The following is a 27469-nucleotide window of genomic DNA, read 5'->3' as shown; positions in this document are numbered from 1 at the left end:
AAAAGGCCCTTCAGCCCATCTAGTCCATGCTGAAACCATTTAAACTGCCTACTCCCATCGACCTGCACAAGGACTGTAGCCCTCCATATCGCTACCATCCATGTACCTATCCAAACTTCTCTTAGGCGTTGAGATCGAACTCGCATGCACCAATAGCGCTGGCAGCTCATTCCACACTCTCACTATCCTCTGTGAAGAGGTTTCCCTTCATGTTCCCCTTAAACTTCTCACCTTTCACCCTTAACCCATGACCTCTGGTTGTAGTCCCACCTAACCTCAGTGGGAAAAGCCTGTTTACATCTATCCTATCTATACCCCTCATAATTTTGTACACTTCTAACAAATCTCCTCTCAATCTTCTATTTTCCAAGGAATAAAATCCTAACCTATTCAACCTTTCCTTATAACTCAGGTCCTCAAGTTCCAACAGCATCCTTGTAAATTTTCTCTGTACCCTTTCAACCTTACTTACATCTTTCCTGCAGGCAGGTGACCAAAACTGCATGCAGTACTCCAAAGTAGGCCTCATCCATGTCTTCCACAACTTCAACATAATATCCCATCTCCTGTACTCAGTACTTTGACTTATGAAAGCCATTGTGCCTGGAGCTTTCTTTAAAACCCTATCCACCTGTGACACCACTTTCAATAAATTATGGACCTGTGTTCCCAGATCCCTTTGTTCTATTCTACACCTCTTCTCATTGCTGCCATCAGAGGGGAGGTACAGGAGCCTGAAGGTGCACACTCAAAGTTTCAGGAACAGCACCGGATTTCTGAATGGTTAATGAATACCACATCACTGTCTTGCTCTCTTTTTGCACTATTTATTTTTTATATTTTAAAAAATATTTATTTATCATTTAATATTGTTAAGAAGGCATATAGTATGTAGGCATTCATCAACCATGGGATTGAGTTTAGGAGCCGAGAGGTAATGTTGTAGCTATATAGGACCCTGGTCAGACCCCACTTGGAGAACTGTGCTCAGTTCTGGTCGCCTCACTACAGGAAGGATGTGGAATCTATAGAGAGAGTGCAGAGGAGATTTACAAGGGTGTTGCCTGGATTGGAGGGCGTACCTTATGAGAATAGGTTGAGTGATGTTGGCCTTTTCTCCTTGGAGCGACGGAGGATGAGGGGTGACCTGAGAGAGGTGTACAAGATGATGAGAGGCATTGATCGTATGGATGGTCAGAGGCTTTTTCCCAGGGCTGGAATGGCTAACACGAGGGGTATAGTTTTAAGGTGCTTGGAAATGGGTACCGAGGGAACGTCAGGGGTATGTTTCTCACACATAGAGAGTGGTGGGTGCATGGAATGCATGCCAGCAACGATGGTGGAGGCGGATACAATAGGGTCTTAGATAAGCATATGGAGCTTAGAAAAGTGGAGGGCTATGCGGTAGGGAAATTCTAGGCAGTTTCTAGAGTAGGTCACATGGTCGGCACAACATTGTGGGCCGAAAGGCCTGTAATGTGCTGTAGATTTCTATGTTCTATAGAAAAATATATTATTGCATTTTGTAGTTTTTCAATGGATTTTGTTGCACTGCTGTCACAAAACAACAAATTTCACAACATATGTCGGTGATAATAAACCTGATTCTGGATTCGAGTCAGACTTCGCACTTCTCCTTGCAGCATTATGTCTGACTCCTCTCTCATCCCTTCAATTTAAGGTTATTCTGTCAACTGGGGTGCCTTTATTGGTTCTGTGCCTCACTCTTGTTCAAAATAAGAATGCTGTGAATTAGGATTAGAATAATTAAATCTACATGTGACGTGAGTGTTTTCCTTCTGCTTCTGGTCGTCTCTTTTACGTTAGTTCATGGACATGTGTCTGGGAGATATTTCTACACGAGAGTTTCGAATAACTTTTTCTTGGAAGTTTGTATTTGAAAGTCTGCTTATGCCTGGAGTAATTTATACATTATCTTTTCTACCATAAGCTAGTTTATATAAGTTCGGATCAGCTGCACCTGGAGAGAAAATTAAAGGGAATTTATATGAACTCAGTAGCCACTTTATTAGATACATCGATATGCCTGCTCGTTAATGCAGCTAACTAATCAGCCAATCGTGTGGCAGCAACTCCATGCATAAAGGCACGCGGACATGTTCCAGAGATTGAGTTGTTGTTCAGACCAAGTATCAGGATGAGGGAGGAAATGTGATCTAAGTGACTTTGACTGCGGATTGATTGTTGGCGTCAGACGAGGTGGAGGAGCAACACATTATATTCTGCCTGGATAGCCTCCAACCTGATGGCATGAGTATCGATTTGTCCTTACGTAATTTTTGTTTTCCCTCACCCGCCACTCTTCTTCTGTTCCCCACTCTGGCCTATCACCCGCCTATCACCTCCCCCGGGTCCCCCCCTCCTCCCCTTTCTCCTATGGTCCTCCCTCCTCTCCTATCAGGTTCCTTCTTCTCCAGATCTTGACATTTCCCACCCTCCTGGCTTCGCCTATCACCTCCCCGCCCCCACTATTTATCCTGCCATCTCCCCCCCTTTCATTCCTGACGAAGAGCCTCAGCCCGAAACATCGGCTCTTTACTCCTCTCCGTAGATGCTGCCTGACCTGCTGAGTTCCGCCAGCATTTTGTGTGTGTTGCTGTGGATTTCCAGCATCACCAGACTCTCTCGTGTTTATGATTTGCTGTCCCCTGGACACTGCCGGGTCAGAATCCCCTGCTGCCCGTCTCCTGGACCCACGGATAGCTACCTCAGGACCAGGTTAACTAGGACGTCCGCCTCCCTCCCTGGCCCCTTCCTTATTAGATGACCAAAGATGAAGAGAGCGGGGTTACATAAATTCCTCCCTGTGGAACGTGTGGGTTTTCTCCAGGAGCTGCAGTTTCCTCCCACAGTCCAAAGATGTACCGGGTAGGTTAATTTGGTCATTGCAAATTGTTCCTTGATTAGGTTAGGGTTAAATCGGGGTTGTTGGGGGTTGCTGGGTGGTGTGGCTCGAAGGGCCGGGGGAGGTCCTATTCCCACCCCCCCACTGTATAAATAAATAATAGAATCTATGAAAGACCACGCCCACCCAACGGGGCAGACAAACAACCAGTGTGCAAAAGACAACAAGCTCTGCAAATACAAAAGGAAAAATAAATAAACAATAAATATTGAGAGCACGAGATGGAGAGTCTATAGGTTGTGGGAACAGCTGAGTGATGGGGCGAGGGAAGTTACCTCCATTGGTTCAAAAGCCAGATCCTGATGATTGAGGGGTCACAAAGGCTCCTATATGATCCTTTCCTCGTTCCACTACGTATGTTTTAATATCATAATGCTTCGTGTCTACTGTAGCCCATCCGTTAGTAAAGCCAGTATGTCAGCGGAAGCATTCACAAATTTCTGCAGGTCGCATTCCAGCTGGCTGCGTTACTGCCTGGCATGGGGGGGGGGGCAGGGAGGTGCTACTGCACAGGGTCGAAATAAGCTGCAGAGAGTTGTAAACTTAGTCCGTTCCATCGTGGCACCAGCCTCCGGATTACCCCGGACATCGTCAAGGAGCGATGCCTCAAGAATTCATCATTAAGGACCCGCACCACCCAGGACATGTTCTCCTCTCTTTGCTACCATCAGGAAGGATGTCCAGGAGCCTGAAGGTACACACTCAACGATTCAGGAATGACTTATTCCCCTCTGCCATCCGATTTCTGATGGACATTGCACTCACAAACACTACCTCTCTACTTATTTATTTCTATTTTTGCACTAATTATTTAATTTAACTAGTTTATATTTTTATTTACTGTAATTCAGATTTTTCTCTATCATTACATGGTACTGCTGCTGCAAAAACAATAAATTCCATGACATATACTGGTGATATTAAACCAGATTCCGATGTCTTTTTTGGCTTCAGGCTTAACTATTGCCCGTTGACTTCTCTGTCTCACACTTTATGTAATCTTTCCCTGTTTATTTTTTAGTCCAAAACTTGCGTTTGCATGTTGGTATTTGGGAGTAATGTTTGGACATTGAAGTTTGCTCATTTCAACTCCTCTGTCCATCTCACTGCTCTACCATCGTCTCCGGGGAAGTCTGTTACATACCCCGTAACTGGGTTGTCAAACCAGCAGAAATGGAACGCTCGTTGGAGTCTGTGATTACTAGGAACTAACAAAGTTTTATTAAAGAAATAAGTAATACAGTACACTAATCGCAAGGATATAAATGTAACAGGTTAGCAATGATAATACACACATATACACAGAAATAGGGTAATAGGAATCAACCAAGCTCTATCACAGTCTAGGGGTAAAATGATCAGTCTTAAGTGAAGCAGAGTTCAGTTCAGTTTAGTGCAGTTCGAAGTAGTCGCTGTTGTTGTACCGTTGGAGAGAGAGAGAGAGAGAGAGAGAGAGAGAGAGTGAGAGATGCAGTTGGTTTCGGGCAGACTTTTTGATGTCTTCTGATCCCGCTGTGGTCACCGACTGTGACACCTCCGTTCCGGATACGATCATTCTTCCGTGGTGAACCCGGCACCCAGGCAAGGGCGGACACACACCACAGGTTCCCACTGATTGTATCTTTACACCCTGTGAGCCTCTGACCGATTGCCGCGAACCGGTCCTCCAAACTCCCACCAACTGTGGGGGCACACTGCTCTTTCCAGAGTCTCGTGGCGTGTCGTGCCTTAGCAAACCTGCTCTTTCTATCCCCCTGCTGGAGTATCACCTGTCCATCAAACTTCAAACAGTTCAGGTTCAAAGCAAACGGTCTGTCAATATCTGAATTGTGTTTCTTTCTCGTTAATCTCTCTCTTCTCTCTTATTAGCATTTTGAATGTTTCTCCATTGTCTTCTGTTATCTCTTTCATTAGCATCATCCGTCCGGTAGCTCTGCTTGGCGTCTCACATGACAAGTCTCAGAAACTTTTGCTGTGCGCAATGCGCTGTTTGCAGCTGAGTTGTGATTGAAATTCTCTCCTCCTAGAGAAATGTGTGGTTTTACAAAGTGAGCCCCTTTTAAAGAAAAACGGGAATTCCTGTTGGTATCATGACCCTGCATACGTAATGCCTGACAGCGTTTAATTTTCAGAAAGAAAGAATAGCTGAGGCAACTGGCAATTTTCTTTGTATATGTTTTAATAGAATTTTCCATTCTCCAACTACTCTTCATCTTACTAAATGAAGAGTAAACCTGTAGCTGAGAAAAACGCACGACTTTCTTTATTACTGTCATACAGTCACTTTCAAGGACCCTTCATCTCATATTCTTGATATTTATTATTTATTTATCATTATTACAAATTTTTTCTCAGCTCAAGCTTTAAAACCTGAGATAGGAGCATAGCCAGGCACACTTGATTTCTCAATTGCTAGGAACCTTTGGACTATTTTATTGGTGGTATTGTGGCTTTCTGGGGATTTACATAAATATTGCTGTGTAGCCTGATTGTTTAGTGCTATTGTGTAGTGACTCTGGGACAACACCAGTTGTAGATATTACTATCAGGACAATGTGTATCCTGTTCATATTCCATAGTCCTTCAATTTCCTCTTTTAATTCAGCATATTTCTGGTATTTTTCACTTATTGCTTTCTGTATGTTACGTGTGTTTGGAATGGCTGTATCTATCAAATAAGTTGTTCTTTCTTTGTTTATCCTGTAATATTATATCTAGATGGTTATTATGGATTGTTCTATCTGTAATCATAATATAATTTGTAGGACTCTGACTGTAAAGCTGGATCAGGCTTGTATTTATAGTGAGGTATGGTGTCTTTTATGAGTTTGTATTTTAAAGCAAGATTTTGGTGAATGATGTTCACAACTTGATTGTGCCAGTGTGAGTAATCAGATTGAGTTAAACCGCTGCAGGATCCTGTAACGCGTTGGATACTTTTCGGTTTCTCCTGCCATTGTCTGCATTTATAATCTTGGATTTGTTGGTCCTTTATTGTGTATTTTTGATAATTTTAATAATAATAATTTTATTACCTTTTTCTTTCTTTATGTATTTGCACAGATTGTAGTCTTTTGCACATCGATTTTGTTTTGTCCATCCTGTTGGGTGTGGTCTTTCATTGATTCTATTGTGTTTGTTGTATTTAGTGTGAATGCCCACAAGAAAATGCATCCCAGGGTTGTATATGGTGACTCAGATGTACTTTGATAATAAATCTACTTTGAAAGCTACAGCATGGTAACAGGGCATCTACCATCAACCATCGACCACTCACTTTACAGGAATCTCAGTTTCATTTGTCCACATTTTCAACAACTTCCTCCCTCACAGACACAGTAGTGAGAATATTCAATGACCAAATTAACACACAGGTACTCGGGGTGCAAGAGGAAATTGAAGGAAACCCATGTGGTCACAGGTATTGTGTATTTAATATTTCAATAATATTTGAGTTATCTTTTTTATATATAGTTTGATTAAGCAGTCTTGTTGTTTAAATAATTCATTACGGGTTATATGTACAAATAGGTTAATTGCATACGTCAAAACGCTACCAAGAGATCGCGTGCATGCCTCGCTGAAAATAAACTCGAACTACACCCGTATTTTCGGACTCCCATGAGTTTCTTTGAACTAATTCAACATTCTGAAGTTAGAAAAGATAACAACAGGGAGAACGTGCAAACTCCACGCAGACAGCATCTGAGATCAGGATTGAACCAGTGCAGCTCTGGCACTACAAGGGAGTGGTGTTACTGGCTGCACAGTGGCCATGAAGGAAGGGGAGTAATAACACCTTCAGGGAATAATCTGTTCCTCGTCAAAGCTTGGAAGGTGAAGTGTGGCACAATTCCAACTCATGACATTAGCTGCTGTGACATTCTGAATGGCAGATTGCAAAATCAAAGACGTTAACTGCCAGTGAGTCACCCTTGTTTCACGCAGGTTCTCACCGGAGCAACAAACCATTCCTACTGGACGTTTAATTATGTAGAGATACAGCACAGAGTGAGCCCTTTGAGCCCTTCGATCTGTGCCACCAAGCAACCCCGACTGAACCCTAATCTAATCTTAGACCATAAGACCATAAGACAAAGGAGCAGAAGTCGGCCATTCGGCCCATCGAGTCTGCTCTGCCATTTTATCAAGAGCTGATCCATTCTCCCATCTAGTCCCACCCCTGCCTTCTCACCATAACCTTTGATGCCCTGGCTACTCAGATACCTATCAATCTCTGCCTTAAATACACCCAATGACTTGGCCTCCACTGCTGCCCGTGGCAACAAATTCCATAGATTCACCATCCGCTGACTAAAAAAAAATTCTTCGCATTTCTGTTCTGAATGGGCCCCCTTCAATCCTTAAGTCATACCCTCTCGTACTAGACTCCCCCATCGTGGGAAACAACTTTGCCACATCCACTCTGTCCACGCCTTTCAACATTCGAAATGTTTCTAAACTCCAAGGAATACAGTCCAAGAGCGGACAAATGTTCCTCATATGTTAACCCTCTCATTCCCGGAATCATTCTAGTGAATCTTCTCTGAACCCTCTCCAACGTCAGCACATCCTTTCTCAAATAAGGAGACCAAAACTGCCCACAGTACTTGGCAGCATATCACATTGTCTGCCCAGTTCACTTTGCTTGTGAGTGCACTGCTCACGGGGGCTTTGTAATCTGATGAAGAGTCTTAAAGCGGAAATGTTTCTTCTCTTTCTCTTCCCACAGATATGACCTGTCTTGTGGTGTCCGTTCTCCTGTCTCATAACCCATCTGGATTTCCAATATATTATATATAACCTTAAAAAAAAGGGTACTTCTAGCCCAAAGTTTTCACCAAAAGAAATTCTAATGGCAGTGTGTTAAACAGGTTAACAGATCATATGGGTGGAGGGTTCAAGAGTTGAGGCCGATTTGTCCTCCAAATCTATTACGTTCTTGTCACTCATGTTCAAGAATACAAATCAGGTTATACCTGTTAATTTAAGGTCGTTAAAATGGATGTAAGATCATGATAAATAAATACATACACTTTGTGTATACTATATATAAACTACACACACATTTACAATACTGTGCATAAGTCTTAGCACATTTATATAGCCAGGGTGCCTAGTTCACGCAGTACTATATTTGACAACGTGTAGTGGAGAGCAGGTTTGTAAATCTGGCAGGGGCAAAGGATGCTGGGAATGGTGAGGGTGGAATGCCACTGGAGGGGTGTGGGGCAGGTGGCAGAGAAGGAGTGCCAGGGCGGAGGGGTTAGTGTGGTTGCAGACACACCAAGTGCTGAGACACCAGCAAGGTCATTTGATACCAAACAATTGGTTTATTGATCATTACAGAATGTCTCTCTGGTACTTCCCGCTCCCTCCCCTCTCCCTTCCCCTTTTCCCAACCATGATTCCCCTCTCCCTGCCCCCTTCCCACTCTCAGTCCACAATAGAGACCCATATCAAAATCAGGTTTATCATCACTCATGTGAGTGGTGAATCTGTGGAATTCTTTGCCACAGACAGCAATGGGGGCTAAATCTTTATGCATATGTGTACCTAAGAGTTTGCTCAGTAGTCTCTCTCGCTTTCTCCCCATCCACCTCCCCTCTCTCCTCCCCCCTTTTTCTATCACCTCTTCTTCCTCCCTCCTGCTCTTCCCCTCCCTCCCCTCTTCCCCTCCCTCTTTCTCCCCATCCCTCCATCTCTTCCACCTCCCTCCCCCCTCTCTTTCCCTCCCCCCTCCCTCTTAAACCCTTCCTCTCTTCCCCCTCCCTCCCTCACTTCCACTCCCTTCTCTCTCTCTTCCTCTCTCCCTCCCTCTCTTCCCCCCCCCCCCACTCACTCACACTTCACATGGATTGCATTGGTACATTTACCCATGTGTTTTCTGGTGTATTTAATTTACTTCAGATACTGTGCATATAAGATAGATGATTTATAAAATGCGTGGCCTTCAAGGTGTCTGTGATTTCCTTTCAAATCCAGCTCAGTATGCGGGTACAGTATTATATTTTCCAATTTGTGATCCAAGCATTGTTACAAAGGCATAAACAATTTGCCTTTAAGAAGGTGGTGGTGAGCCAGAATCTTGAACTGCTGAAATCCTTCTGCTGAGGCCTGTTAGTTTAGGTTAGGAGGTGATGATGAAAGGACTATTTGCATTCTTTTGAAGTGTATGAGCAGATGTTCGTTCATCCACTCTTTTGATTTTAATGTGCTTTTTAAGTCAGCAACAGTCTCTGCTGATGGGCATTTTTCTCATTATTTGTTGAGGTGTCAGATATCAACTGTCTGATTATTTTCCAGATGGTCACCAGGTGCTTCTGAGTTAGGGGAAGAGTTTGTGATGGGTGCTTTCCCAACGTACTGTTCCAGTGGCAGAACATTCCCACCTGCTGTCTTGTTGCTCCACAGTGCAACAGAAAGTATGGCGATGTACTGCAATATGCTGAGTTCTTCTGGAGTTAGAAAACCATTGTCTTCTTCTGCCGGTGTCCAATGAGGTCTGTCGTGCCAAATTTACACTTACTCCACACTACCAACTGAGCGTTTTGAAAGTTCTTAGAGCTGACAACGTATAATCACACCTTGCCCTGTACACAATACACACCCACACGTTGCTCTGTACACTACAGACACTCACATCATGCTCTGACATGAAAGGCACCAGACATCCCACCCAGCAAAAACTCATTTCAGGGAGGTAGCACCATCAATTTGCAGGAGACTCCCGGAACTTCTGGGAGAGGTGGGATGTCTGCAATAGAGTCGCTCCTTAGCAGCTAGTCAGCTAGTTTAAATAACGTTAGCTATGCTAATGAACGAATGACACCTGTTAAACTCACCTCAACATGTCTTTTACAGTCTTAACCCACCACGGGCAATAGAAAAGTCACTGTTGCAAACAGTGCAGCAAGCAACAATGTCATTATTTTTGACCCCTATTAGGCAGGGGTACACTTTAGTGTGGTCTGGGGTGACGTACGTTTTATATTTTCTTTTTTTGGAACATTCTCCCATGGCTCTCTCTCTCTCTCTCGTGGTCGCTCTCGCTTGCTTTCTCTCTCGCTCTCTCGCTCACGCGCTCTCGCTTGCTTGCTCTCTCGTGCTCTCTTGCTTTCAAAAAAATTGATTTCCGTGATATTGTATATAATTTGCGGGCATCAGGGAGCCACTATTAATATGTGGGAGACTCCCAGAACTTCCGGGAAAGGTGGGATGTCTGAGGCACTCACCCCTTGCTCTCTACGCCACAGACACTCACCCCTTGTACCAGACGGTGATGCAACCAGTTAGAATGCTCTGCACATTAAATCTGTAGAAATTTGCTGGTCTCTTCAGTGACTTTCCAATTCTCCTTCAACTCTGAATGAACTATAGTCGTCACCATGCCTTCTTCATAATTACTTCAACATGGATAGGTCTTTGGAGATGTTGACACCCATGAATTTGAAACTGCTCACCCTTTTCACTGCAGGTTCATCGATGAGGATTGGTGTGCATTTCCACAACTTCCCTTCCTGAAGTCTACAATCAATCCCTTGATCTTACTGAGGTGGTCTGCAAGGTTGTCGTTGCGATACCAACCAGCAGACCTATCTCACTCTGGTGCACCTCCTCATCGCCAACTGAAGTTGTGTCATCGGCAAGTTTACAGGTGGCATTAGAGCTGTGCCTCGCCGCGCAGTCGTGGGTGCGGAGAGAGTAGAGCAGTGGCTGAGCACAGGACCTTGAGGCACACCAGAATTGATTGTCAGCGAGGAGGAGATGTTATTTCTGATCCGCACTGAATGTGGTCTCCTGGTGAGGAAGTCAAAAATCCAGTTGCAGAGTGAGATACAGAGGTCCAGATTTTGGCGTTCTTGATAGGTACTGAGGGTTTGATGGTGTTGAACGCCGGGCTGTAACCAATAAACAGAAACCTGGTGTGGGTATTGCTGTTTTCCAGATTGTCCAGGGCCAATTGGAGAGCCAGTGAGATTGCATCTGCTGTAGACCTATTGTGGCGATAGGCAAATTGCAGTGGGTCCAGTTCTTACTTAGGAAGGATTTGATCCTGACAATGGCCAGCCTCACAAAGCACTTCATCATAATTGATGTGAGTGCCGCTGGGTGAGAATCGTTGAGGCACTTCATCCTGCTCTTCATGGGCACTCGTACGATTGTCGCCCTCTTGAAGCAGGAGGGACTGAAGATGCCCTCGAACATTCCTGCCAGTTGGTTGGCACAGGTTTTCAGTGACCTACCAAGTGCACCACTGGGGCCTGGTGCCTTGCGAGGGTTCACCCTCTCGAAAAATGTTCTAATATTGGCAAAGAGGCAGAGATCAGAGAGTCACCTGTTGCTGCAGAGATTCACACAGGTGTAGTTTTATTCTCCCTTTTAAAGTGTGCATAAATGGCGTTGAGCTCACCTGGGAGTGAATCATCACAGCCATTCATGGTGTTAGGTTTTGCTGTGTGGGAAGTAAAGGCCTGAAAATACTGCCAGAACTGATGAGCATCTAGTTTCATAAGACCATAAGATATAGCAGCAGATTTTGGCCATTTGGCCCATCGAGTCTGCTCAGCCATTTCATTACAGCTGATCCATTTTCCCTTAAGCTCCGGTCTCCTGCCTTCTCCCTGTAACCCTTCACGCCCTGACCAATCGAGAATCTATCAACCTCTGCCCTAAATATATGTACAGACTTGGCCTCCACAGCCGCCTGATTCCACAGATTTACCACTCTCTGGCAAAAGAAATCTCTCCTCACCTCCGTTCTGAAACTTCAACTGGAATTTTAGTTGGCTGTAAGATGGCCTTCTGTTGGCCATACCTGGACTTCTTGTATATTTCTGGTTGACCGATCCTGAATGTCGCGGATCTCGCCCTCAGCAGACTACGAATCTGCTGGTTCCTCCAGGGCTTTTGGTTTGGCTACGTCCGGTATGTTCTCGAAGGCTGACCCTCATCCACACAGGTCTTTTTGAAGTCAATGACAACTGTGGTGTATTCACTGGGATTGGAAGATGAATCCCAGTCCACCGATCTAAAGCTGTCCAGTAAGTGCTGCTCCACCTCTGTTGACCTCATTAGGTCTTCCTCCTTGGTGGCACGACTTGAAGGGTGGGAAGGCTTATTCCATGCTGTATCTCAATAAATTAACGAATAAACAAACAAACAAACAAGATTCTGGTTATTGAAAGGCGGAGTGAAATGTGTCATTTGTATTAATAACCAACACAACCTAAAGATGTGCTGGCAATGGAGAGGTTCAAAGGAGGTTCACAAAGATGATTCTGAGATTGAAAGGCTTGTCACAGGAGGAGCGTTTGATAGCTCTGGGCCTCTACTCACTGGAGTTCAGAAGAATGAGGGGTGACCTCATCGAAACTTATCGAGTGGTGAAAGGCCTCGATAGAGTGGATGAGGACAGGACGTTTCCTGTGATGGGAGAGTCCAAGACCAGAGGATACAGCCTCAGAATAGAGGGGCATCCTTTTAGAATGGAGATGAGGAGGAATTTCTTTAGCCAGAGAGCAGTGAATCTGTGGAATTCTTTGCCACAGGCAGCTGTGGAGGCCATGTCTTTATGTATATTTAAATCAGAGGTTGACGGATTCTAGATTAGTCAGAGCATGAAGCAATACGGGGAGAAAGTGGGAGATTGGGGCCGAGAGGGAAATGGATCAGCCATGATGAAATGGTGGAGCAGACTCGATGGGCCAAATGGCCTAATTCTGCCCCTATATTTTCTGATCCTATGCGCTGAGGGCAGCCTGCAAGTGTTACCACACGTTCTGGTAGCCACACAGCATGCCCACCATGTTCAGCAGGACAACACAAGCCACAATAACGACACAACGAGAAAACCAAAGAACAATGGCGAAACAAGTCGCATTGTGTACGTGCATTCTCCAAATGTTGATTCAAACCGAAAACACCATCCACTCTTCTGTTCGGAATGGTAGTCTTAACGCTTTTTAATCTTTCCGTTACAAACATGATGCGATATGGCGAGCACACGAAAATCTGCAGATGCTGGAAATCCAAAGCAACACGGACAAAATCCTGGAGGAACTTAGCAGGCCAGGCAGCCTCTATGGAAAAGAGTGAAAAGTCGACGTTTCGGACTGAGACCCTTCTTCAGGACCGGAAAGGAAGGGGGAAGGCACCAGACTTAAAAGGTGGGCGGAGGGGAAGGAGGAGAGTTAGAAAGGGATAGGTGAAGCCAGTTGGGTGGGAAAGATAGAGGGCTGGAGAGGGAGGAATCTGACAGGAGAAGGGAGTGGACCATCGGAGAAAGGGAAGGAGGAGGGGCACCAGGGTGAGAGAAGAGGTAAAAGCCAGAGTAGGGAATAGAGGAAGAGGGGAGGGGTAGGGAATTTTCTTTTGCTGGAAGGAGAAATTGATATTGATGTCTTCAAGTTTGAGGCTACCTAAATGGAATATAAGGAGTTGCTCCTCCACCCTGTGTGAGGCCTCATTTTGGCACAAGAGGAGGCCGTGGACTGACATGTTGGAATGGGATGGTGAGATCCCTGTCCTTGTTCAGCGAGCAGACTGAGAGGCGTTGCGATGTTTATCTCTTCCAACAATTGCATCTCCCAAGCGTTATGATGTGGCCGCGTTTCAATGATTCTCGAACAATGGCCACAGAGGCCTTTCCTTTGTGTAGAAGCCGTGCGTCCATTCCCTATCTGCCTTGTGTTCTGTGGTGCGTGTTTATTTTTTTATGGTCACTGGTCATGTGGGTAGGGGCGTGGTTAAAGTGCAGGGAATAAGTTACATGTTCTTGCTAATTTTGGGGCAGTTTGTGTCTTGGGACTGGCGGAGGTCATATCTTTGGGGGTCGTATCTCATCAGACAGCCTCTTCACGTATGAATCACCGGTTGCGCTATACTGGTTACTTTTTAACTTGTATCATGCATGCACCTTGTTATCTGTTACCTTATTTCTGATAATATTGCTTTTTGTGTTAAGATTGTGAGCTATGTGTACTGTGTTATGCACCTTGGTCCAGAGGAACATTGTCTCGTTTGGTAGTATACATGCGTACGGTTGAATGACAATAAACTTGAACTTAATGGGACTTTCCCCCCCCCACCACCACCACCAACCAGGCTACCAGCATGGACAAAACTATATTGTTTGAATTGGTCAGTCATCCAGGTATTAAAGTGGAATCAGTACATTTTGTGCTTGACCATCTTGACCGGTTAATGATGTAGATCTTCTAAAGCAGTCTGCTCTGATGTGATCTGCTGCCGAGATATATTCAGTTCCTGATGAAGGGTTGCAGTCTGAAACGTTGATTCTTTATTCCTCTCCGTAGATGCTGCCTGACCTGCTGAGTTCCTCCAGCATTTTGTGTCTGTTACTCTGCATTCATCCCGTGCTCTCGATATTTATTGCGCATTTATTTGTAATTATTGTTTCCCTCTTGTTTTAGCAGAGCCTGTTGTCTTTTGCATACTGGTTGTTTGTCTGCCCTGTCAGGCGTGGCCTTTTTAGGTTTCTTGAATTTACTCAGCTTGCCCACAAGAAAACAAATCTCGGGGTCCGTGCAAAAGTCTACATATGTAGCTAGGGTGCCTAAGACTTTTGAACAGTACTGTAGTAATTTTAGTAAAAAAACACACTTCATGATGTATGTGAGCGATGATAAATCTGATTCTAATATGAGTCTCTACTGTGGACTGAGAGTGGGAAGGGGGCAGGGAGAAAAGGAATCACGGTTAGGAAAGGGAAGGGAGAGTGGAGGGAGCAGGAAGACCTTGAGAGTCATTCTGGAGTGACCAATAAACCAATTGTTTGGATTCAGATGACCTTCCCTGGTGTCCCAGGGCTGGGTGTGTCTGCACCCACGCCAAACCCCCACTACTGGCACTCTTGCTCTGCCATCTGTCCAACACCCCCTCCTGCAGTGCTCTGCACCCTCATCATTCCCAATATCCTATGCTCCATCCAGATTTACAAACTCACTCTCTGCTCCACATTGACAAATACAGTACTGTGCAAAAGTCTTAGGCACCCCAGCTATGTACATGTGCCTATGACTTTTGCACAGTACTGTATGAACTTTGATAAAAAAAATTACTTTGAACTATGAACTTTGGCTTCCAACATCTGCAGAATCTCTTGCAACTCTTGAGGGAGAGAATTCCAAGTGATCATAATCTCTCTGGGAGTAGTTTGAGCGTACAGGAGCAGGATAGGTCAGCTGATTGAGTGGTCTTGCAGCAACAACCTTACACTCAACATCAGTAAGACCAAGAAATTGATTGTGGACTTCAGGAAGGATAAGATGAGAGAACACATGCCAGTCCTCATCAAGGAATCAGAAATGGAGAAGGCGAGCAAGTTCGAGTTCCTGAGGGTCAACATCTCTGAAGGTTTATCCTGCGCCCACCATACTGATGCAGTTACAAAGAAGGTATGACAGCGGCTTCTAGGAGTTTGCGGAGAATTGGTATGTCATCAAAGACACTCGCAAGTTCCTACGAATGTACTGTGGAGGGCATTCTAACTGGCTGCATCACTGTCTGGTATGGGGGCGGGGGGGGCTACTGCACAGGATGAAAATAAGCTGCAGAGAGTTGTAAACTCAGTCAGCCCTGTCATGGGCACGAACCTCCCCAGCATCCAGGACCTCTTCAAGGAGTGATGCTTCAAAAAGGTGGCGTCCATCATTAAGGACCCCCATCACCCAGGACATGCCCTCTTCTCATTGCTACCATCAGGGAAGAGGCACAGGACTCTGAAGATACATACTCAGCGAATGAGGAGCAGCTTCTTCCCCTCCAGAATCAGATTTCTGAATGGGCATTGAACCCATGAACACTACCTCACTACCTTTTCCTTTCTCTTTTCACACTATTTATTGAACTATTTTAATATACAGTATATACTTACTGTAATTTACAGTTTTACTATTGTGTCCTCTAGACCAAGGTCTTTTTGGGAGCTTTTGCTATAGTTTGCTGGTGGGGTGGGGGAGGGTGCAGGGGTTGGTGCTTCTGGTGGTGCAGGTAGGGGAGGGGGTGGGGGAGGGTCAATACTTCTGCTGTTGCTTGTGCCATGGGTGGGGGGAGGGGAGGCTTCAGGGCTTTGATGTTTCTATCATACATTCTATAGGGTCTCTTGTTTCGTGGATGTCTGTGAAGAATAAGAATTTCAGGTTGTATACTGTATACATTCTCTGATATTAAATCGGACCATTTGAACCTTTTAAACCAATGTCCTGCTGCCTCAGAGCAGTAGATTTCACAACATATGCCAGTGTAATATTAAACCTGATTCTGATCTGTATTTCCCAAATAGTGTTGCAAGTTTACTGAGGGATTAGAATCATAGAGTAATGTGATACTGTAACAGGCACACCTGAGTTAGACCCACCTACCTGCATTTGGCTCATGTCCATATACCTCTTCCGTTGTCTTTTAAATGTCGTTATTGTACCTGCCTCTACCACTTCCTCTTATAGATACACCAGCCACTGTGTGAAGAAGTATTCCCCCAGTCCTCTTAAAAAAAAGTATTTTGCCTCTCTCCTTAAACTTGCAGCCACTAATGTTTTATTCTATTTCCCAGGGGAGAAGACTGCACATGCACCCTGTCAGTGGTCCTCATGATTATACACACCTGCATAAGGTGGCCCTTAATAGAGTCGTAGAAAAACGGCACAGAAACAGGCCCTTCTGCCCATCTAGTACATGCCGAACAATTTAAACTGCCTCCTCCCAACAACCTGCACAGGGACTATAATGCTCCCAATCACGTACCTATCCAAACTACGCTTCAACGTTGAAATCGAGTTCCCATACGCCTCTCGTGCTGGCAGCTCATTACACACTCTCACCACCCTCTGAGTGAAAAAGTTTCCCCTCCTATTCCCTTTAAAATTTTCACCTTTCATCTTTAACCCATGACCTCTGGCTGTGGTCCCACCCAGCCTCAGTGGTAAAAGCCTGCTTGCATTTACCCTATCTATACCCGTCATAATTTTGCATACCTCTATCAAATCCCCCCTCAATCTTCTACGTTCCAAGGAATAAAGTTCTAGTCTCCCCAACCTCTCCTAACACAGGTTCTCAAGTCCTGGCAATATTCCCGTAAATCTCCTTTGTACTCTTTCCAGCTTAATGATGTCTTTTTCATAACAGGGTAACTGAAGCTATACACAATGCTCCAGGTATGGGCTCACAATCATCTTGTACAAATGCAACATAACGTTCAAATTTTTATACTCAATGCCAAATGCCGCCTTCACCTCCCTGTGTACCTGTTTTTCTGTGTTATTTTGCAACATGGTCCAGAGCCAAACCATTCACTGTGAAAATCCCACCCTAGTCTGACTTCCCAAAGTGCCACACTTGGGCAGACGTGCCTCCACATGAAACCAATTCAGTATTCAAAGCTCTTGTAACGTGTAGAGTCCATCTTATTCCCATTAGGTTCCTTTATACAATGTTGATTGGTTGATTCTTTACTAGGGTGTACCGTCATTGGTTCAAGTTAATTATTGAGACTTGTGTATGAATATTTAGTATATGCAGGTCGTTTATTGTAAGTTGATCATATAGGATAATAGGCTGATCTTGTCATTAATTGATGTTTACACCACATAGCACCTTCAATTTGGTAAAAATCAATCTGCTTCTTGGTGAATTTGCCACTCAATCTATCAAATGTGAGTTAGGACAGGTGACCAAAATGAGTCGGGTCTATGGAGCATTTTAAAGGACAGTGGTTAAAGAAGGGGTTAAACCATTCTAACTGGTTGCACCACCATCTGGTACAGAGGGGCCACTGCACAGGATCGGAAAAAGCTGCAGAAAGTTGTGAACTCAGTCAGCTCCATCGTGGGCACGAGCCTCCCCAGCATCCAGGACATCTTCAAAAGGCTGCATCCATCATTAAGGGCCCCATTATCCAGGACATGCCCTCTTCTCATTGCTACCACCAGGGAGGAGGTACAGGAACCTGAAGGCACACACTCAATGTTTCAGTAACAGCTTCTTCCCCTCTGCCATCAGATTTCTGAATGGACAATGAGCCTATGAACACCCCCTCACTACTGCTCCTTTACTCCTCTCTCTTCTTGCGCTGCTTATTTAATTGAATTTTCTATTTTAGAACTATAGAAAAATAGAAAATTGACAGCACAATACAGGCCCTTCGGCCCACAATGCTGTGCCGAACATGTACTTACTTTAGAAATTACCTAGGGCTACCCATAGCCCTCTATTTTTCTAAGCTCCATGTACCTATCCAAGGGTCTGACCGGGGTCCTATAAAGCTGTAACATTATCTCTCGGCTCTTGAACTCAATCGCACAGTTGATGAAGTCCAATACACCGTATGTCTTCTTAACTGGTCAACCTGCGCAGCAGCTTTGAGTGTCCTATGGACTTGGGCCCCAAGATCCCTCTGATCCTCCACACTGCCAACAGTCTTACCATTAATACTATATTCTGCCATCACATTTGACCTACCAAAATGAACCACCTCACACCTATCTGAGTTGAACTCCATCTGTCACTTCTCAGCCCAATTTTGCATCCTATTGATGTCCGGCTGTAACCTCTGACAGCCCTCCACAGTATTCACAACACCCCCAACCTTTGTGTCATCAGCAAATTTACTAACCCATCCCTCCACTTCCTCATCCAGGTCATTTATAAAAACCACAAAGAGAAGGGGTCCCAGAACAGATCCCTGATGCACACCACTGGTCACCGGCCTCCATGCAGAATATGACTCGTCTACAACCACTCTTTGCCTTCTGTGTGCAAGCCAGTTCTGGATCCACAAAGCAATATCCCCTTGGATCCCATGCCTCCTTACTTTCTCAATAAACCTTGCATGGGTACTTTATCAAATGCCTTGCTGAAATCCATATACACTACATCTACTGCTCTACCTTCATCAATGTGTTTGGTCACATCCTCCAAAAATTCAATCAGGCTCATAAGGCACGGCCTGACTTGGACAAAGCCATGCTGACTATTCCTAATCATATACCTCTCCAAATGTTCATAAATCTTGCCTCTCAGGATCTTCTCCATCAACTTACCTTTAGGCTCCTGAGGGACAGGAGCCTAAAGACACACACTCAGTGTTTCAGGAACAGCTTCTTCTCTTCCGCAACAGATTTATGAATGGACAGTGAACCCATGAATACAACCTTAGTATTTTTTTCCTTTTCTCTCTCTCTTTTTAAACTATAATTTAATTTAATTTTTATTACTTCTTATTATAATTAATATTTTTAAATTATTATGTATTGTACTGTTGCTGCAAAACAGCAAACTTCACGACATAGGCAAGTGATATTAAACCTGATTCTGAGGGAATTCTGGAAGTTAAGTCCTCCCCTACATGAGATAAGCCAAAGAGGGCAGGATTGGAAGAGCGCAATGTCTCTCTGCGTTGTTGGATGCTGTGGCAATAGGGAGTGATTTGATAACAAGGATGTGAATTTCCACATTGAAACCTTGGGTGGACTTGTAAACTGCTGTAGGTCTGTCATCTCCTGGGCTTGGAGCATTTGGACATTTAAGGAGGATGTAGGGAGATGGGGTTGAGATACGTCTCTACCAAAAGGGGTGTAAGACATCCTTCCCACTGCTAGCCTGCAGGCCACCCTTGGACAAGGTGTAGCACCCACTTAGCCCCCTGATCTGGGTCACATGAAGCCATGGGAGCAGGTGGTGGATGGTTGTACGAGCAGCTAGTGCATATCACAAGTCTGAAGAGAATTGATGATGGCTGGGCTCACCCGTCTTGTGAAGACACTGCACAGAAGACAATGGCAAACCACTTCTGTAGAAAAATTTTCCAAGTACAATCATGGTCGTGGAAAGACCACGATCGGCCACGTCATACGACACAGCACATGATGATGATAATGATGAGGGTGGCAGGTCAGCTAGGTTCAAACTAAGCAAGACTACAGGCACACGGAGCAATGGTCAAGCAGGACCTCTGGAGCGTGGTCAGGAATAGGGACCGTGTATGGTTTATCCCTGCTGACTAAATGATAATTAAGATGATCGTAGCACTCCTAAAACTACCATGTCTGAGTTCAACTAACCCATTCAAAACCAGAATCAGATTGGCTATTTATCTGTCAGGACAGACGTCTTTGTGGACTAAAACAGTGTCATGATCTAAAGCGGAACATCCTGTGGGTAAGATCTTTGCTCACCCATAGCTGTCTCCCTCAGCAAGAGCTGAGCAAAGAACTTGTGCCTAAGCTCCCATCAACGCTGGTCTATCACTGGAAGCGGTGAGACTTGAGGGGAAGATATAATGATTTCCCCTCAATGCCACCCTTCCAATGAGTGTAAATAGTGCTTCAAAGGATGTGAGAGAAAACTGTAGCTAATCCTGTGGAAACAGTGGGTAGCAAACCACATCCCATCTCGCAATGACTTGACAGTATACAGTGTGCTCTGCCTAGATTTTAATAGCTGCAATAAAATGCAGTGCAGTCTCTGGTTGTGTTACCGTGACAACAGACTGTAGGGAACTCAATGTTAACCGGCAGATTGATGACTCAAGACCAATTGCTATCTTTCTGGAAATTACTTACTGCCCATTACACCTCTGTCATTTAGGGCGGCAATGAACGTCCTCCACCTCCATCTGTACGGAGGGATTCTCCATTGCTGTTTCTGAAACATTTTATTTTTGACCAGTCGTGGTTGTTAGCCCTGAGCTGAGCCGCCAAACCTGGAGGACTGGTGGACCACTCTTAGTCTGGCCTCTACCCTCTGACCTGTTTGGCATGGGTGACCCTACCAAGAGCAAAAGCATAAAGCCCTGACCCCAGTCGGCATAGCTCTCTGGGTCATTGAGGCATGCAACCCTCCAAACCCTATGGCAAGTTGTGGTCCTCCTCAAGGATTTTTCCTGAAAAGGTGATGCATCTGCTCTAATTACTTGCCAAGGAGGCGAACGGTTGGCCTGGGGCAGTTCGTGAGTTAGGCATTTGAATGTGACTTACAGAAACAATATTTTATTATTTATTGTCTAGGTTCATTAATTTTATTACAACTGAAACGCTTGTAATCACTTATGCGGGTAAAGATGGCGGCGAGCTGTGGTCTCCGTCGCGGCCGCGGCTCTGACACCGTGGTTTATTAGGTTCGTACGATGGCTTTCGGGACAGAGTGGGGAGTTAGGTGTCAGGTTAGCGTTTAGGGGTGTGGATGTGGAAGAGTTAGACCATCGTCCATGTTAGACCAGTCCATGGGTCAAAGGCCAGTAATTCCTATGGACAGGTGTCAGGCTGGGAAGTGATGAGGATGAAGACCAGCAAGGATGAGGGATGGTCACACCCCAGGTCGGTGAGTCCCCCCAGGTTGACATGTCCTCCCAGGTCACACCCCAGGTGGGGAAGTCCTCCCAGGTCATACCCCAGGTCTGCGTGCCCCCCCAGGTCACATCTCATGTCTGCAAGTTCCCCCAGGTCACACCCCAGGTCAGCACGGCCAAGATCAGAGGTCTGTTCAGACAGGAAGCAGCAGGATTGGTGTCACCCTAGGTCAACAAGGCAACGTCCAGAGTTCAGAGTCCTGTCGTTGGCGAGTACTGGGTGGATCCTGGAGATCGAAGGTCAAAGATGAAGGCGGTGAATACGGATGTCAAGGCCTGATAGCTGATCCCCTGGGTCTGTGGGTCTGCAAGTCCACTGGGGAGGTCAAGAGGCCCGATGTCTGCGAGGGCATGGCTTCACTGGTTGCCTAGAGTCCTGGGGTTGGATGGAGGTCTGTCTGTCTGTGTGTGTTGGGGGGAGAGGAAAGGAGCTTTTGTGGTTCTGCTGAACACTGTGGGTGTGTTGTGTTGGCGCTGGAGGCTGTGTTAGTTTCTAAAGTGAAAGATTACTGTCCGTTTTGATGTACGTGTAATGAATAAACAAATCTGAAATCGGAGATTTAAATTAAACATGCTTGCTTATCCAAAACCTGAATTACAAGTTTCTTCTTGGCTTTAGTAAACCGTTGGGACAGCTTGCAATACCAACATTTCCATAACATGGGGAGACTCTGGTTTACTTTTGATGCACACCTAGTACGGGGGAAAGCAAAGGCTGGAGATGAGGCACATCTCTCTTAATAAGTACTTACACAGCAGATCCAAGATTCACAGTAGATCTCTCTCGCTGCTCCTGGAGGAAGGTGGAAGGTGCCTGCATTTGACCGGTCTCTCTCTCTCACCCTCTTGCTCAATGCTGCCAGAGTCTTGGGTCTTGGGTCTTGGACAAGGTCTAATTGACACAATTGGTGGATTAAGCTCTGTAGTTCATGTGTTTCCGGTTACTCCTTTTTTCATTGCGACTTTGATCGGGGCAGATTGGTTCAGTCAAAGAACAGCACAACGCTAAATTGAACTGAACTGAACCAGACTGTTTCAATGACTCTGTGGTCTGATGTTTTATTTTCTGTGTTTCTCCCTTTTTTTTTACCATTTGCATGATTCGTTCTTTCTCGTTTGTGCGTTGGATGTTTGAAGTTTTCTTTGAATGGGTTCCATGGTTTCTTTGTTTCGTGGCTGTCTGTGGAGAAGACGAATCTCAGGGTTGTATACTGCGTACATGCTTTAATGATAAATGTACTTTGAATCTTTGAAGATGAGTCTGAGCAGAGGTTGTTCCCCTGGGTGGGGAATGATGTGGAATATGAGTGAACTTGATAAAGTAATATGGTGTAGCTTTCTCATGGTAAGTTCTGCATTTGTGATAGCCTTAGTCATTTTCATGCCAAATTATGTATTATAAGACCATAAGATATAGAGGTAGAGTAAGGCCATTTGGCCCATCTAGTCTGTTCCACCATTTCGTCATGTCTGATCAATTTTGCCTCTCAGCCCCAATCTCCTGCCTTCTCCCTGTATCCCTTTATGCCATGACTAATCAAGAATCTATCAACCTTAAATATACCCAGTGAGTTGGCCTCCATAAGTGGCATTGAATTCCACAGAATTGTGTTAATGACTAGCAGTTACTTACATTGTGCTGTGATTGAAAACAATTGGCAAAACAGTTCTTTTTTTGTCAGAAATTTGTCCTTGAGTTTCCCATCTTCTTTGCGTTGTCTGCAGAAATTCCAAAACTAATTTGCAGTTTAGAGGTTATTAAATATCTAAGAGAAATGTCAGCAAGACCAAAGAGCTGATTGTGGACTTCAGAAAGGGTGAGACAAGGGAACACATACCAATCCTCATAGGGGATCAGAAGTGGAGAGAGTGAGCAATTTCAAGTTTCTGGGTGTCAAGATCTCTGAGGACCTTACTTGGTCCCAACATATTGATGCCATAAAAAAGGCAAGACAGTGGTTTGAGGAGTTTCATTTGAAGTTTGAGAGATTTGAATTGTCAACTAAAACACTTGAAAACTTCTACAAATGTACTGTGGAGAGCATTCTGACTGGCTGCATCACCGTTTGGTATGGTGATGGGGGGGCTACTGCACAAGTTTGAAGTAAGTTGCAGAAACTTGTAAAGTTAGTCAGCTCTATCATGGGTACTAGCTCCTGTAGTATCCAAGACATCTTCAAGGAGCAGTGCATTAGGAAGGCGATGTTCATTGTTAAGGACCTCCATCACACAGGGTATGCCCTCTTCTCATTGTTACCGTTGGGAAAGAGGTACAGGAGCCTAAAGGCAAACACTCAGTGATTCAGGACCAGCTTCTTCCCCTCTGCCATCTGATTTCTGAATGGACATTGAACCCATGAACACTACCTCACCACTTTTTATTTCTGTTTTTTTACATTACTTATTTCAACTATTTAATAGACATACATATACTTACTGCAATTCAGTTCTTTTCTCTATAATTGTTTATCATGTATTTCATTGTACTGCTGCATAAAGTTAACAAACTTCACAACATATGCTAGTGATATTAAACCTGATTGTGATTCTGAAATACTGAATGATTTTAACCTACTAGGCAATTTGTTATTCTGAATTTTAAACTGGACTTAATCAAATAAACAGATAAATCACAAGCTGCTATTATCTGTAAACTTGATTCTGATATGTGTCTCTATTGTGCACTGAGAGCGTGAAGGGGGCAGGGAGCAGGGAATCAAGGTTGGGAAAAGGGGAGGGAGCAGGAAGCACCAGAGAGACATTCTGTAATCACAAACAAGTGAAAATCTGCAGGTGCTGGAAGTCCGAGCAACACACACAAAACGCTGGAGGAACAAGGGTTTCGGGCCGAAAAGTTGACTCTAATTTTTTCCATAGATGCTGCCTGGCCTGCTGAGTTCCTCCAGCATTTTGTGTGTGTTGCTCGGACATTCTGTAATGATCAATAAATCAATTGTTTAGAATCAAATGACCTTGCCTGCACCTGTGTCACCCCGCGCCCTGGCACTCCTCCTCTGCAGTGGTCCCACACCCCTCCCGCAGTGCTCCACCCTTACCACTCCCAATATCCTTTGCTCCTGCCAGAGTTACGAACTTGCTCTCCACTGCACGTTGACAAATACAGTACTGTGCAAAAGTCTTAGGCACCCTAATTACACAGCATATACGTGCCAAAGACTTCTGCACAGTGCTGTACCCGAATGTACACTCAGAAAGCGATTTGTTAAAGCTGGCCTCTTTCATCATTAACATTGAATGTATCTGGGTAGGAAGGGAGAGAGTGACTAAGCCCCAAAGATTTAGGTTTGACCCCTTTCTATTTTCACTCTCTACCTCTTTTTGAAGAATGTATTACAGGGCCACATGCTGGAATCCTCCGCTGTGTGAAAGTGTGGGGAGAGAAGCTTCGATCCCAAACACAGGAAAGTCTGCAGATGCTGGAAATCCGAGCAACACACACAAAATGCTGGAGGAACTCAGCAGGCCAGGCAGCAGAGTAAACAGTTGAAATTTTAGGCCGAGACCTGAAATATCCACTGTTTACTCTTTTCCATAGATGCTGCCTGACCTGCTGAGTTCCTCCAGCATTTTGCGTGCGTTGATTGGAGGTAGAAGGTTGCTTGCTCTTGCAAAAGCCTAGAATCGTGTGTCTGTGTTTTTTTTAATTAGCCTGGCCTATTTATACACCTCCACATCTCAGCTCTCATACAAAGTGCAAACTATGCAAAGCGCTCACAAAAAGGTAACGCTGCCCTCCCCTTAATTCCTTTGCAAAAATAAAAAGTGAAGGGCAGATCCATGTCATGTGGCTTGCAACTATGGTTATGTTAGATTTGTATTCATTGTAAAAACGAATAAAATGTAGACTATTGCATGTCATCTGCAAAGAAATGTAGGTATAGATTTTCTTTGAATTCAAATAGTTTAAATGAATTTATTGTAAATAATTTTAAAGAAATAACTGTAGAAGCAAAATGTAGTGCAGTGGCTTTCAACAGATACACCTCTAAGTATCTAATTTGAAGTATGTGTGGGTGGTAGGTTTGAGAAAGGAGGAGGTTGGAATGAATGTTGTATGAAGACATAGGTAGGTCAAAATACTGTTGGGGGTGTTGGTTAGGAGTCACCTGTATCAATATGTGACTTAATATTATGCACATTTTTATATCAAAATAAAGTTTATTCATAATAAAAATTATTTTGTGCAGATTTTGCTACGTAAAGCAATTTGTAACAAGAACAGTGTGATGTTGGCCTTTATCTCAAAAGAGCTATGCATGAACGTTGGAAGATTCGTTAAAGGTGTAGGTGTAAAACTCTAGTCAGACTCCCCTTCTGAGTAATGCACTTGGTTCTGGGCGCTTTATCTCAGTATGTATGTGTTTGAGTGGAGGCACTACGGATTTATTGGAAAAGACCATAGCAGAAAGGTTATGTACATGAAGCTTGAATTGAAAGATTAAGAGGTGGTCTGATTGAAGTTTTGAATGATTAAGGAGGAATTAGAGTAAATTTTAAAATGTTGGAAAAATTGAAGGTAAGTGTGGTGTCAGAAATCGCCTCCTCACAGGCGGAGTGGTAATCTGGGACTTTGTACCAAAAGAAATCGCAAAACATACATTGATGAATATAAAGATATTAGGGTTTATAAAATCAAAGTGCGTCTTTGGGGTTAAGGAACAAATCAGCTGTGACTTCTGAAGGCGCAACATCAGAAATAAGCAACACCTTTTATCAATTTTATTATCAACTGCTGATTTCTATCTGAGGCTTACTTAACCTGTGTTAGACAGAGTTTACACTTGAGCTACTATAGTATGCAGTTTGTATACTGCATAGATAGTTTGATAATAAACGTACTTCAAACTTTGAACCTTGGCAAGTTTCAAAATGTATATAATAAACTGCTATAAAAGACCATTATCAAATTATGAAATCCACTATTTTATCACCCTGGAGGTGAAATAATTCATCTTGTACTTGGAGATGTTGCTTCATTTAATTAAAACTCCAGTGCAGTGATAAGCGTTCATGATTTGATACATTTGTGTGCTAACCTGTGCTCTTCTTCTTAAGTCCATCACCCCTACAGGGGCATAGGCCATTGATAGCACCTCGCTGGACTCCTCTGTCCTTGGCCAATAGAAGGTTGATTGCCCCGTGTGGATTCCACTTTCACCTCACAGCTTCTTGTCTTCGAGCTGAAGATCCTTCCTCTCCCAGGAATGATATCTATGCAGCTTTTGTTGGTATTTCTAAAGCTCTAGGTGTTTTAGGGCTCTACTATCTCAATACCCATGATTGCGTGGCTAGGCATAGCTCAAGTACCATCTATAAATTTGCTTACAATACAACCATTGTTGGTCGAATCTCAGGTGGAGACGAGGAGGCGTACAGGAGTGAGATATGCCAACTAGTGGGAGTAGTGTCGCAGCAACAACCTGGCACTCAATGTCAGTAAGATGAAAGAGCTGATTGTGGACTTCAGGAAGGGTAAGACGAAGGAACACACACCAATCCTCATAGAGGGATCAGAAGTGGAGAGAGTGAGCAGCTTCAAGTTCCTGGGTGTCAAGATCTCTGAGGACCTAACCTGATCCCAACATATCAATGTAGTTATAAAGAAGGCAAGACAGCGACTATACTTTATTAGGAGTTTGAAGAGATTTGGCATGTCAACAAATACACTCAAAAACTTCTATAGTTGTACCTTGGAGAGCATTCTGACAGGCTGCATCACTGTCAGGTATGGAGGGGCTACTGCACAGGACCGAAAGAAGCTGCAGAAGGTTGTAAATCTAGTCAGCTCCATCTTGGGTACTAGCCTACAAAGTACCCAGGACATCTTCAGGGAGCGGTGTCTCAGAAAGGCAGCGTCTATTATTTAGGACCTCCAGCACCCAGGACATGCCCTTTTCTCACTGTTACCATCAGGTAGGAGGTACAGAAGCCTGAAGGCACACACTCAGCGATTCAGGAACAGCTTCTTCCCCTCTGCCATCCAATTCCTAAACAGACATTGAACCCGTGAACACTACCTCACTTTTTTAATATATATTATTTGTTTTTGCATGATTTTTAATCTATTCAATGTATGTATACTGTACTTTATTTATTTATTTATTTATTTATTCTCTGCTAGATTATGTATTGCATTGAACTGCTGCTGCTAAGTT

Source organism: Mobula birostris, chromosome 30, assembly GCF_030028105.1.
Source record: "Mobula birostris isolate sMobBir1 chromosome 30, sMobBir1.hap1, whole genome shotgun sequence".
NCBI classification, from domain to species: Eukaryota; Metazoa; Chordata; class Chondrichthyes; order Myliobatiformes; family Myliobatidae; genus Mobula; species Mobula birostris.
The sequence above is the reverse complement of the archived record's forward strand: the minus strand, read 5'-3'. Positions refer to the sequence as shown.